General features: G+C 41.1%; 1 protein-coding gene across 2 annotated transcripts in view; it reads right to left on the bottom strand.

The window, feature by feature from the left end:
* The window catches only part of RYR3 (ryanodine receptor 3), a 563,985-nt gene that overhangs the window by 315,774 nt on the left and 235,355 nt on the right, over positions 1–12,856 (bottom strand). The window lies entirely within an intron of this gene.

Below are 12,856 nucleotides of genomic sequence, written 5' to 3'. Positions count from 1 at the left end.
GCTACCTTCCTGGAGGGCTTGCAGGGCACGACATCACTTCCTGGGTGTGGATGTGTGTCCTTTCATTTTCTTTTCCTCCCCCACTCCCCTCCCTTCCACTCTTTCAGGCTATCAGAGAAAGAAAGGAGCCTTGCTAGAAGGTCACAGAGCAATGTTTCCTCCAACACGCTGGAGACCCTTTACATCGCCCAGGAGGTTTCCTTTGACACAAGCGACAACTAAATAACAATTATGCCATTGTTACTGTAAAAAAACAGTAACACCTAATAGCAGAAGCAAAAGCAAGTAACCTAGTATTTTCAGTTAGAAAACATAACGAAAGTTTCTATTCATAATTGCTACAAGGTATTAAAAATTTTAGGAATTTACCTAAATGTTGAGCTAAACCTTCAAAATGAAACCACAAACTTCTGCTCTATAAAACAAAATTTGATTTGGTGAAATGGAAATGTGTACTTTGTTACAGAATGAAAATACTAGTATTTGTTAATGCTTATTCTCCTAAATTTAACTTACAGACTTAATGTACTTTTAATGAAAATTCCAGTAGGGTATTTAGGAATTCAACAAGATCACTATACAGTTAATCTGCAAACATAAACATTAAGAAATTTATTCTGAAAAGGAACCAAGTTTCAGAAAATGTTACAAAGCAAAATTCATTCATTCATTCTGGTAATGGTTCAAAAGAAGAATGTAGCACAATACAGACAGTCCATAAACAAAGCTGAAAGGCAACATATGATAAAGCAGATTCTTAGTACAACGCGGGGAAGGCAGGATTATTAAGCAAATGTCTCTTTGTTTGATACGTGGAGAGCAAAATAGAAAAGTATTCCGTAAGATCTACAGGAAATATAAAAGATAGATTATGGATGGGTAACGGAGTTAAAAAATTTATTTTAAAATTAAACTCTAAGACAACTAGCATGTAATAAATAGTCCACATTCTTTTACAGAGCTAATACTTATCTATGCTCTGAAGCAACAGATAAGTTCAAAGGAAATAAAAAGACAGGATTTTACCAAGATTTCTAAACTTCAGAACAATGGAAACGTCGACATTTAACAGACTACAGAAATTCTTTGTATCACTTTGACAAAAGGATTAACATCTCATTGAAATGTAAGAAAAAATCATCAAATAAAGAAATGGGCAAAGGATATGAATAAATGATTCATATCAGGAATAAAATTAAAACGTATGGCAGAGATTTTATCTCTTCTAGTAATGAAAGCAATGACAAAGCAACTATGATGTATCATTTTTCATCAACTAAATTTTCAAAAATGGGGAAAAAGCCTTAATGCCATCAGAGTCGCAATTTAGCTGGTGCTACCCTGTAAGGTGGCACTGAATACAACTCTTTTGAAAAGCAAGATGGTAGTATATAAAAAGAGCCATAAAGAAGTCAGTAAACTTTGCTGTAGTAATCCTACTTCTGGGAGTAATTCAAAAAAAGTGAAAAGAGCATCATAATGGGGCAAACAAAGAACCCGGAAAGGACCTGACTATCCAAAAGAAAAGTACTGTCTAGTAAAACATGGGGCTTCTTCAGGATGTTCTACCCTGCAACCATGAAAGGAGACAATTTACAGAGGCTACTGGAAACACAGAAAATGGTTATGGTTGACCATTGTGAAAAAGGCAGAATGCAAAATGCCTTCTACTATTTTATATATATATATATATATATATATATATATATATATATATATGCAAGAATGATAAGGAAACCTATAAAAATGAAATAGCCATTTGGGTGGTTGCAGAACCACTGGACTTTCCTTTTCCAAATTTTTCTTTAGCACTACTACCACGTGATCATTTCAGTAAAACGTCCGTGTGCCTGGGACGCAACACCGTGCTGCATGTGTTTAAAACAATGGCGTGTCTTAAAGTGTTCTGTCTCTTTGTTAAAACTTCAGTTGCTCGAGGTGTGATTTATTTGCCAGAATCCTCTGTAAATGACTTCACCTGTCTGAAAGGTGGCTGGCAAGGCATACGCAGCATGCTTGCAGTTAGGCACTGATTCCAGAGTCTAGCCCTACCCTGGTGTTGGATAGAAAGCCCAGAGAGGCAGCCTTTATCCAAGACACCTCTGTCCTCCCGAGTTCCCTCAGGCCTACCCCAGACTCCATAGGGAAAATCTCTTGCCCAGGGAGTCACTCTCACTTGGATCTCAAACATCCTGGCTCTTCTGACAGCCCTTAGTGGATCCTTCACCTTGGATCCCACCCTTGTCCCTAGAGACATGGTTTCTACACTACTCCGTGCTTCCCAAGGCTGCCCCCACCAGCAATCAGATTCCAGGTCTACCTCCCCCAACTGCTACAAGCCATCACACCCTTCTGGCCAAATTCCCAAGACCCCACTCAAGCACCCCACTGTTCTAGGAGGGGTTGACAGATAGAACCGCATAATCAGTGGGACAGATGGGACTCCCCAGCTCAAATGGCACGACTGCTGGGGCACTTTCCAACCAGGTCTTGGATTGGAAATTCCTGGGAACAGAGACAATTTTCCCTCTTTAATGACGGTTAAAGTAGCATACTGGAATTTACAAAGTCCAGGGGTGGGAAGGCACATGTACAGATGACTAGTGATTTGGAGTCAGAGTCAGGGAATATGACAATAGCAATTCCATAAGCACTTTCTAGCCATCCTAACTCCCTCACTATGTGTGAATTCCTGAAAAACCCAATACAGGAAACTAAACTCTTTTCTTCACCGCCTTCTCTGGATCAGATACCCTACTCTTCAGCTAGGTAATTGCCAAGTCCAGCTTTTGGTTCCCCACTTTGGGATATAAAGACACTATAAGAAGTCTAAGGTATCATTCTTACAATTTGACACCTTGATTTTTCACTTATAAAAGGATGATTAATATGGATCTAAAACTCTTAGTCAAAGATTTCTGAGCCATTGGCTATACAGAAAGCAACAGTATCAGGATGGAGTCCCCTAATGAGGTTTCCTCTATAAGAAACACTTCAAGTGAGTCTGGGCCAACTCGACCACAACAGTGCAGGCCCTTAAGGTGAACACACACGAAAGGAGGACACATTCTTAGCATCCTTCATGGGCCTCTTGGGATACTGTTAAAAACTGAAGTCATGAAATGGAATTTTAATGAAGTTCAGAAAAGAGGAGGAAGTACAGCGTCTGATAGCCCACTTCCCCACGTTCAGTGATCACGACAGTCTGCCCAGTTGCCCTACTGACAAGACAGACCCACGATTCACAAGCTGCAGGCACAGTACAACCCCAAAGAGAAAAGGTTAAAGCTGGTCTGCAGAGGGCCTATGGCAGAACTTGACCTCCCAGCAAGGTCAGCAGGGTGACCGTGACTCAAGGAGCCCGACCTCCCATGCCCTCAGTACTGCTCGCTCACCATCACTGCATATCCCAGGGCCCAAGAACAGAGTGATCAAAAAGCTGTGCACAAAGGCAGGCTAGTCTCTTTTCTTTCTTTCACTTCTTAAATAGAGAAAATACAGGCAAAACCCAAACAATCCATCCCCCGACCATCGAGCACGGAATGCCAAATTTACCATTTCCATAGTTTATCATTCATTGAATTCAGCCAACCCAACCTCCTGGAAGCACCTAGAATTCTCCTTCCTGGGTGAGAACATTTTGGCAGTCTCATTTTTGTTCAAGTCATTAATTTCATAGCCACATGGAAGTAGTTCAGGACAAAAGGATGAAAGGCCAGAGCCTTATGTGAGCAAATGTAAGCTCTGGGTCATGAGCCTTATCTGTAACAAGAACCTGCACAGCCAGGAGGTATTTTCTTCCAGGAAAGTGCCTACACGGCTTCTCTTTTGCACAGATGTGGCCGAAGGGGTGAGGAAAATCAGAGAGATGGCTCAGATGACTTAGGGATAGCAGAGAAGCTGTTGTTATGACCCCGAGTTCATTATTTCCTGTGAGCACTTCAAGTCATGAGAAGGAAGAGCCTGTGGATGGTGCAGATTTGAGCCCTGAATGCACGACTAAAGGCAACTAAGGAATCTCCTGCCTTTCAAGTCTTTAAAAATAAAGGTCTCAGCTCTTTGAGAATGGTGGACACATGCAACCATGTTCCCATCCCAACCCACGATGCTTGGGGAACAAATTAAATGACTTTTGGAGGTTCCCACTCGGGCTGGGATTTTACAAATGCTGATTCTGAAACAGGAGGATAAGCATTCTCCATTGAGGGGAAAAATGGTGGCCATTGGGACGCCTCCAAATTGAGCACGGGGTCATTCTAGTTGCACCTGTGCTTCTCTTTGCAGGTAGACACCACAGGGAAACCAGACAGCCAGGATGGCAGCTCGAACATATTTCCTATTATGGTATCTTTTAAAGGAGCAAATTGACAGGAGATATTTGTCAGGGTATTAAAGACATTTAGATTGATGACCTTTGAAAGAGGTGAAGCAATTATTTTCTTCTCTGAATTAAATTTCCCCCTTTCTCCTATAGCTGACTAACAAATTTCTAAGAATCTAACATTGCCAAGTTCATTCTCTAAATAAAAGGACCCTGTCAGCCAGATTTGTTTTCCAGGCACTGCTCTAGTTTTTATTTGAACCATACCTCCTCATCATTCATCAGGCCTCTGATGGGATGGTGGACCAGTGGCCACATAGGGTCAAGACTAAGAACTCTGCTCAAACATTTCCTTTCACCCAAGGCATCGTACAACAAATATTTCCTACAAACAGTTTAACATCTAAAAGGTCAGATTACCTGGACATGAAAAATCAAATACTGTCTTTATCTACTATGTCTCTAGGGAAAAAAAAAAAGACATCACCATTCATCCTGGGAATTAACAAAATAGGCATAAGTTTTTATCATAAAACCACTATTGAGTCCGACTGTGTGCAAACACCTCTACTCATGTGGGCTATAAGGAAGAAAATGAACTCAAATATATCTTGTTGTTTGAGCTCTCTCTCTCCTGCACTCTTTAACCCATTATTTTTCTCTCCTGGATGCCCTTTATCAACACAACTTCTGTTTCCTTCATCCCTCTAACCCCCCTGCACTGTTCCCAATTATGATCTTGCTGGATAGAGAGAAATTCATCCTGTTTTCTCTACATCCACAAAATAAGCCTAGGGTCAAGTTTACATTTCCAAGCAAAACAAACAAACAAAAGCCTGACCTTTCCTTGAAGTATATGAAGTGGCCTTAGGTGGAGAAGCTGATTCTCAAAGAGTTCTGTGTAGGTGTGGGCCTGTGGATGGATAGAACAGGTGCTCTTCGTACTTCCTATGTGTCCGTGGACCATACACTGCTCGGAGGGCAGTGGAAATGGTTCTCCTGAACCTCTCATGGGTTGATTATACAGAAGTGCTCCTCAATCCCAGCTATCCCTCAGAATCATTGGTAGAGCTTTCAAAATGAAAACAAAGTGAGGAAAAAAAAAAAACTACAGCCCCAAAGGCAGGACCATTTGCCTAAGACTCTTATTTGGTAGGTCTCTGGTGAGTCCCGGGATCCTAGGTAATTCTAATGAACAGCCTAGCTTGAGAGCCACCACCCTTCCGGGACTTCCCCAGCCACACTGGACCCTTCATCTAAGTAACTGGTATGGTGCTTACAGTCAGCAAGTATCGGGTTGGCCAAAAAGTTCGTTCAGGTTTTTCCATAAGATGGGACAAAGAACCCGAGCTAACTTTTTGGCCAGCCCCATATTTCCCCATTCTCAGAAGCATCATTCTGGACCAGTGGCTGATCTTCCTTTTAGCATTTCTCCAGAATCCTACGAAAGCAAAGAATAAACATGGTTGTTCCCCCTTGCCCTTGATAGCTCTAGGACTAGTGTTCAACTATAACTCTCTGTCTCTTAGCTCTGCTGCCATGTATGTGACAGGTGGAAAGACACAAATTTCTACCGTAAAACCTGTGTGGTGAGGGCTCTAGACAATTCAAACTTGGTAGAAAAAGAGTTCCAGGCCCACCACAATGACCTCTAGATCTCTACACCCATCTTCTTGGTGTCCAAGACCAGCTAGACCCTTCCTGTTCTGTGTCACCTGCAATCTGGCCTTCCCTCTCCCACCAATCTGGACTTCATAAGGCCTGGGAAGAGATGAAGTTGAGGGCAAAAAGCAGAACAGGTTAGGGGGGAGGAACTTTTACTCTTCATCTCTCACTACTTGGTCACCCCCTCCCCAATCAGTCATTTCCAGTCTTCTGTCCTCACTCTGGTTGCTGTGTCCCCAGCCATTAAGAGTGCCCTTCTGCATTCTCACTTAGAACATTCCACTTTTTTTCCCTGCATCTGTAAGGTCTCTTAGAGTTGTTCTGAATCATCTAACACTTGGGCAGTGCTATTCACATGGCTGCTTTCAAAAGCCTAGCTTAAATCTAAGTGTTCTTGCTACCCACTAGTTCTGTCAAAGAGAAAAACTTCAGCGTTTTTTTTTTTGAAAAAAATGTCTCCTCTGCTGATCTGTGAATGGAAGGCAGGACTTGGGTAGAGGAAGCACTATCTGATCTATTTTCTCGCCATTGTGCAGGGAGTAAATTCATCACACTGACATTGAGAGGATAACCAACTGGGACTGACAGTAACACCAACTAGAGCTGCAAGAAACCACAGCAAATCTTTGGGGGCAAGGGAAGAAAGGCACATTAAAATGGCCCCTGCTATCGATGAGAAGAGGAGGGGAGTGGCTGGCTCAGAAACACCAAGTATGGGTTACAATTTGAAAACACTTATGCCAACATAAGCAAAACTAAATCTCAGTTGTGCTCATGTTTGCCTCCTTCAATGGCTGGAGAAAAATCAATCAATCATTTCCCAGTGGGGTTGTGATGTGATGGTTAATATAATACAATGTGATGATCTGGTACAGAAAAGAACACTGCAAACAATGAATTAGCTGAAAAAGAAATAAAGAAAATGATCCCATCTACAATAACATCAAGAAAAATAAAATCCTTAGGAATAAATTTAGCCAAGGAGGTAAAAGATTTTTACACTGAAAAATACAAGACATTGATGAAAGTGAAAAAGACACAAATAAACGGAAAGATGTCCTGTGTTCGTGGATTAGAAGAATTGATATTGTTGAAATGTCCATACTACCCAAAGCCATCCATAGATTCAATACATTCCCAATCAAGATTCCAATGGCATTTTTCATAGACATAGAAAAAACAAAATTGAAATTTGTATGGAACCAAACTGTATTACAAAGATACAATAATCATACCTTTATGGTACTGGCATAAAAAAACAGACACAGAGGCCAATGGAACAGAATTAAGAGCCCAGAAGTAAACTCATGCATATATCATCAACTAATACTTGACAAGGGAGCCAAGAATACTCTGTGGAGAAAAGACAGTCTTCTCAATAACTGGTTCTGGGAAAACTGGACATTCACATGTAAAAGAATGATCTTACACCACTCGAAAATTAACTCAAAATGGATTAAAAACTTGACCGTATGACCTGAAACCATAAAACTCCTGGTAAGAAATGTAGAGGAAAAAACTCCTCGACATACGTCTTGGCAATGATTTTTTGGATATGACACCCAAAGCAAATGCAACAAAATTAAACATAAACAAGTGGGGCTACATCAAACATAAAAACTTCTGCACAGCAAAGCAAACAATCAACAAAATGGAAATGGAAGAAAATATTTGAAAGTCATATATCTGATAAGAGGTTAATATCCAAAATACATGAAGCACTCAGACAACTCAATAGCAAAAAACTCCAAATAATTCAATTAAAACATGGGCAAAGGATGTGAAGTGACATTTTTCCAAAGGAGACACACAAAGGCCAAGTATATGAAAAGGCGCTCAACATCAGTACTCATTAGGGAAATGATATATCACCTCGTGCTTGTTAGAATGGTTATTATCAAAAAGACAAGAGATAGCAAGGGTTGGCAAGGATGCAGAGAAAAGAGAACCCTCGTGCACAGCTGGTGGGAATGTAAATTAGTGTAGCCACTGTGGAAAACTGCACGGAGGTTCCTCAAAAAATTTAAAGTAGAACTGCCATATGATCCAACAATTCCACTACTGGGTATTTATCTGAAGGAAATGAAATGACTATGTCAAGAGATGTCTACACCCTCCATGTTCAGTGCAGCATCATTTACAATAGTGAAGATATGGAAGCAAACTAAGTGTCCATCAACAGATGAATGGGTAATGAAAATGTGGTACAATGGAAGACTATTCAGTCATAAAAAGAAGGAAATCCTGCCAGTTGCAACAACATCGATGGACCTTGAGGGCATTATGCTAAGTGAAATAAGTCAGATGAATACTGTATAATCTACTTATATGTGGACTCTAAAAAGTCCCAAACTCAGGGGCTTCCCTGGTGGCACAGTGGTTGAGAGTCTGCCTGCCAATGCAGGGGACACGGGTTCGTGCCCCGGTCCGGGAAGATCCCACATGCCGCAGAGCGGCTAGGCCCGTGAGCCATGGCCGCCGAGCCTGCGCGTCTGGAGCCTGTGCTCCACAACAGGAGAGGCCACGACAGTGAGAGGCCCGCGTGCCGCCAAAAAAAAAAAAAACAAAAACAAAAAAAAACAACCCAAACTAATAGAAAATGATATCAGATTTGTGGTTACCAAGGCAAGGAATGGGCAGTAGAGGAATTGGGTGAAGGTGGTTAAAAGTACAAACTTCACTTATAAGATAAATATGCCCTGGGGATCTCATGTACAACATGATGACCTTAGGTAACACTACCGTATGGTATGTTTGAAAGTTGCTACAAGAGTAAATTCACAAGGAAAAACAATGTTTTGTAATTATGTATATGAGGTGATGGATATCACCTAAACTTATCACGGTAGTCATTTTACAATGTGTGTATGCCAAGTTGTTGTGCTGTAGACCAGTGTTGTATACCAATTATATCGCGATTAAACAACAACAAAAAGAATACTGCAATTGATTCCTGCTCTTTATACTCGGAGCGATCACTGCTGACTGTGAATGATCTTCAGAAACCTGAAGAAGTAAATATGTTATCTAAAGAGTCTGCAGGGAGAGGGAAAGTCAGAGGACCAGACAGACTGTCTTGAACCAGAGCAGCTAAAAAATTCCTGGTAACTTATCACTGTCTAGTAATTCATCTGCATCTATAGCTGTTCACAGTAGCCGAGACTGCATTCTTGAGAGAGCCCAGGAATACCGCAGTCCTATTGTTTCTCCCACTGACGTTGACTGAAATCAGCATAGCTAATAGAGCATGGATTTGTATATCCCTGTTGCCCTACACACCAAAGTGGCTGCCCAGAGGGAACAATGAACTGGGAAACAGCAGTTGCTCATTCTCTTGGCGACCCAGGTCAATCGCCTGGGGTCAGAGAAGTGTGGCTCCTGCAGCTCAGACCTCTCCCAGGCCCTTAGCATCACCCGGGGCTGAGGCCTGCCTGGGAGCAATATGGGAGTAGAAGAGGGAGTTGAATCCACCACAAAGTTTACAACCCTGAGTGGAGCAAGAGGTTCTGAAATGCTAGCATCTTGCTAAATATACACCCTCCATTTTCCCCATTATTGGAAATCTCTGGATGAAATTGGTATAGAAACATGTTATTGGACCCTGTTAAAGGCTGAGAGAAAGAATGTGAATTTGAGATATTGCATTACATCAGGTCATTTTTTTCCAAAATTTGTGTAAATCCTAAAATTGGATCAGAGTTTGCCAACAGTCCCTTTAGCAAGCTGATGTGGGAAAATCCCCATGAGGGCAGGAGATAAGGTAAAGTTGTCATGGTTGTAACATGGGGAAACAGTCCTACAAACTATTGGGGCAAAATGCCAGGTCCTCTGGCCCCTGGAGCTGTGTCCTGAACTGAACACACAACGTACTGCGTTAACTTAGAGAATCAGCACCATGGATAGCACTCTCTGATTGCCTGACTAAAGGTGTCTCAAGAATTACAATTCAGTTACTGGTATCCACTAATAAGATAAAATCTAGAGATTTTTGTACTCCAGCAGTAATTCTGAAGATTTCTAATACCAAGTCATAAACTTCAGAAAAGGGACAACTATTAAAAGATATACACATAGCTAAAAAAAAGGGATGAATTCAACTTACCTTTCTAATACCTCACAAAAGACATGCAAACAGGTGTTTTCAGGAGTGGTCATGCCATGAGTTTCCATCACTGGGCCCAGCACCAACCAGAGAGCAGGACTCAGGGGAGTCAGGAAGAGGAAACACTTCCTCAAGCAAATCCCCAAAGGCTGTTCTTCAGCAGAAGCCTGCATGGTGCTGGCCACACTGACACAGGCACAGCTCCGAATTCATGCTTAACGACAACATCCTGGCTCTCCTGCCCACCGCCCTCCACCTTATAAAAGCAGAGGAGCAGCAGAGAAATGGGGCAGGGAACCAGCCTCTAGCCGCACATCACTAATGAGATGGAAGCGGGTGATTCTTAATAACCTGCTGACTCCACATCTCTCCATAACAAAAACAAAAGAGGCACAACTGGTGCCTATGAACTCAGAGGCCTCTTCCTTCCATCACGGAGCTAAGACCTGGAGCTATCCACCAAGGAAGATGTGAATAACTACCATCAACAAGGGCACCAACTATCTGGGTTACAAAATCAAAATTTTTTTGTAAATAAGCCAAAACACATGTGTGGTGTTTGGCTGAAGCTACTTAGAACATGGAGCCCACAAGCTGTACGTGAGAATACGCCTTAGGGGTTCACAAGCTCAAGAACTGGTGCAATTTCAACAACAGAACCAAAACGGATCATCCATGGTTGCCAATCTTACTTTTTGCCCAATAAAGGCATTTATAAAAGAAAGAAAGATGTCACTTACACTATCACTATAATTTTCAACAAGAAAACACACCAACTTTATTACAGTTATAAAATACTAAAAAGGACATAATCATTATGCTAAATGAAATAAGCCAGATAGAGAAAGGCAAATACTACTGTATGATAACACTTATATGTGGAATCTAAAAAACACAACTAACTAACAAAAAAGCAGCAGACTCACAGATATTGAGAACAAACTAGTGCTTACCAGCTGAAGGGAGGAGGGGCGATACAAGGTGGGGAAAGTGGGAGGTACAAACTATCGGGTGTAGGATAGACTACAAGGATGTATTGTACAACATGGGGAACATAGCCAATATTTTGTAATAACTGTAAATGGAGTATAACCTTTAAAGATGGTATAAAAAATAACTATTTTTTAAAAAAGGACATAATCACAGAAAATGAGAAAGGCAGAACTTTCCATTTATAAAGATTGCTTAATGAAACAATTTATACATTGTCTTTATTTTCCTACTTTTCCTGATGACCTGCAGATCCTTCCTCATGGGCAGACACCGGTCCTGGAAGAGCATCCTATGATGTCCAGGAGCCACTAATGTAGTTCAGAGGCCCCATCTCGCAGAGGGTAGAACAAGGCCCAGAGAGCAGCGAGGCACGAGCCAGAACGCCCAGCCCCTGCTGGTCCTGCACTTCCCTCCCTCCCATCAGATCCCTCCTCCCCACTCGGTACCAACCTAAGTCTCAGTTACAGGAGACGTCAGGTAAAAACAAGCGTTCTGCCTTTAGCTTTCCTCCTCTTCCTCTACAGAGCTGGAGGCCCTTTTACCCCATGAATTCCCTACATCTTGTTCTTATTTTCTTTCCATTTGATGCCATTTGGTCATTCCAGATCCTTCCATTGTAAAACCAGATATTAGTAATCATAGCATTGGGACACTGGCTACAGGGTTTTTACTCCAGTGAGGATTAAAGCGCCAGTTGAGATAAGGGTTTCTCTGGAACCAAGTTAATTTTTCTTTACCAGAATTTCCAAATTGAATAGAATGTCATTAAACTTTCATGAAATGAAAATAAGCTGGAGTTTTTTTCTAGTTTACTGAGTTTTCCCTACAAATATATAATCTAAACTCTGGTAGCTATTAAAAGTAAATTACACGATCAAAGGAAAAGGCTAATAAATAACTTGAAAGGTTTCTCTTCTCCCAGGATTTCTTGAATTCCAAATGTGCTTCATTTTTAAAAAGGTAAGCAAGGCTCTTAAAATGAAAGATTTCCCCTAATTCAAATATCCCACAATTAGGGCTTTAAAAAATTTCTAAAAATGCAGCTGAAATTCATCTCTGCCCCCACCCCCCACAAACTAGTTATTGAAAAAAAAATTCAGCAAAATTTCTCTTCCAAACACCTCACATAAGAATACAACTATTTACCTAATTAGTACGCACTGGAGAAAGTTTAAGTACTCCAATCCCGCCTCACTCCTCTAAGAAACTTTAATGAAGGTGTTTAAAGTTTTTTACAATTAAAATGTAAAGAGCACGCGCAAACACACACACACACACACACACACACACACACACACATACACACACACAAACATATACAACCACTGAAAACTACATTTAGTCCAGCCTTGGGGAAGACGCTCAAGCTTTCTAAGACAACTGAGGTCATTGTGACAGGACTATATTCACAGAGCATTTGAATGTCCATAGCAACAATGAGAAGAATTCCAGGGTTTGTGTAACAGCAGCCAAGCTATAGTTATCACATTTGCTAAATAACCCCAAGATCACACAGGCCTACTGATTTTAAGCAGGAGGTGCTGACTTCAGAATGAAAAAAAATTCCACCAAAGAAAAGGTCATTCCACTCAAGCTGAAACACTAAATTCAGAAAGGGGGGATTTGATAGCGTCTGGAGCTTTAAAAATTAATTCTGTGGGTTCTTTACTTGAAAATGCTTCTACTCAGGATATGAATAAATGTAAAAAGCCAGTTAACTTTAATGGTTATTCTTAACTGTTGAAATTAACATTTGATTTTTTTCTGCTGGTTGA

Source organism: Monodon monoceros, unplaced genomic scaffold (assembly GCF_005190385.1).
Source record: "Monodon monoceros isolate NGI ecotype Baffin Bay Population unplaced genomic scaffold, NGI_Narwhal_1 Super_Scaffold_21, whole genome shotgun sequence".
Classification (NCBI taxonomy): Eukaryota; Metazoa; Chordata; class Mammalia; order Artiodactyla; family Monodontidae; genus Monodon; species Monodon monoceros.
This window is presented reverse-complemented; position numbering and strand designations above follow the sequence as displayed.